This window comes from Cydia amplana, chromosome 20, assembly GCF_948474715.1.
Source record: "Cydia amplana chromosome 20, ilCydAmpl1.1, whole genome shotgun sequence".
Classification (NCBI taxonomy): domain Eukaryota; kingdom Metazoa; phylum Arthropoda; class Insecta; order Lepidoptera; family Tortricidae; genus Cydia; species Cydia amplana.
This window is the reverse complement of record NC_086088.1, coordinates 106595-108617: the sequence shown is the minus strand read 5'-3', so window position 1 is coordinate 108617 and position 2023 is coordinate 106595.

The following is a 2023-nucleotide window of genomic DNA, read 5'->3' as shown; positions in this document are numbered from 1 at the left end:
CGCTAAACTTATTTTGGGTTCATAGTATTAAGGAAGGTACGGCCATACAACCGTTTTCCAACCATGTACTTATTAAATTCTTGAAATCTCGTTGGTGTCACGGTGCCGGTGCGCAGGCCCGCGGCGAGTCGTGTATCGCTTGTGTGTACTCCGCGTGTACAGATGGTGTAGCCACCGTGTGCCGGTGGTGTACCCAACGTGTGCCGGTGGTGTACCCAACGTGTACCGGTGGTGCCCGCGGTGCAAGGCCCGCTGCGCGCGGCGCTGCGTGTTAAGCGCGCACGCCGTACCGCGCCGGCCCCTCATCCAACCAAACCTAGCATACAAACACAACCTTCGCAATAAACTTGATATATTATAATTAGATAAGTTCGTCGTCTGTTTCAGCATAATTCAGTGCAAAAAGGAACAGGTGCTATTGTTAAACTAGTTAATAAATTAATTATAAGAGAATCGGTGTTTTATTTCCCCTTTTGCCCTTGCCCATCTGAGATATAAATTGTACAGATATTTGTAAGCATCCTTGGCCGCTCCAACCGATATATTGTATCTGATGGGGACTGTTGATACTAGCCGTTAAAAAATAAATAAATTAGCTAATTAGGACCTGGAGTCTGGGCATCGAGTCGTAATTTGTAATGACGTAATTCATGAATAGCCCCGAAGTAACTAAATAAAAGTATGAAAGTAATACCCTTAACCTTAATATATTTAAATAGTACCTATATGAATAAAAGCTATTATTTTAGAGCTACATTCGACAGAGAAGGTACTTCACGCTGTTATCCGTTTGTATTTGGCATAGGTACTTTAAATATCGAGTTATGTACCTACATATTACTTCCTCACATCGTCTACATGTGTACCTACTTGTCAGATAGACATCCATATGGCTATGTTATAATTACAATCGCTTTCGAATAAATATGATATCATTTATCATGTGTAAATAGTAAAGTTTAAAAATCGATGTTCGATTGAAATGGAGCGGTCCATTGCCGCTCGCAGTTCCGCGGTGGCCCCGTTCATAAGCGGAAGCGGGCGCGGGCTCTATCTATGCCTACTGCAATTCTAATAACACACGAGTTCATGACTGTTGTAGAATTATCATCATTGTAATATATAGAAGCAAATTCAGCAACATCCCATTATTTCAATAAAGCGGGATCTTCTACTGAGGTGTGCAATGAAGAGTAAGTAAGTACCTATTCTATCTATAACGAGGCGTGTTACGGAGCGTTACACTATCGACTTTCATCATGAATCTTTCGTATTTTAACTGGATCGGGCATGGGTGGGGGGAAATGACTGAACGGGATAATCTTATATATCTTTCAGCAGGAGTAGCAGCGACAGCGCTATTATTGTTTGTCCTTGCCACAGTCTCACATTTTTAATGCCACAGTCTCACACCGTAAATTATAGTATGGATTATGGTGGGCAATAAATAAATTCGACCAATAATAGTGTCGCATTGCGTATGTTTTGTCCCTCACGGAGGCACGCGTATACCACTTCTATAGGATCCTACCTTCTATGACCTTCATACTATTTCTGGCGTTTAACATTCTAAATTCTCAAATTCAAATCCTCCTTGGAATCCCTTGCCTCAACGGGCTCCGCCCGCCCCTGCCCCCGCTAGCACTTATGCCCTGTGCCTGCACTTTCACTGCGTCGCGCAGGGTCAGTAATAAAACTTTTATTGGCTGCCTCTGCGCCGGCGCACCTGTCGTGTGTTTCGTGTGTTTGAAAGGCTTTATCTCGGAAATTATTCAATCTACAGAGATAATTCTAGTGTCGTATTGTAGAAAATTTAGTCTTCTTTAAAAACGCTCTGAAAAGGTACTATCAAAAGCGGCCAAGTGCGAGTCGGACTCGCCCATGAAGGGTTCCGTAATTAGGCGATTTATGACGTATTAAAAAAAAACTACTTGCTAGATCTCGTTCAAACCAATTTTCGGTGGAAGTTTACATGGTAATGTACATCATATATTTTTTTTAGTTTTATCATTCTCTTATTTTA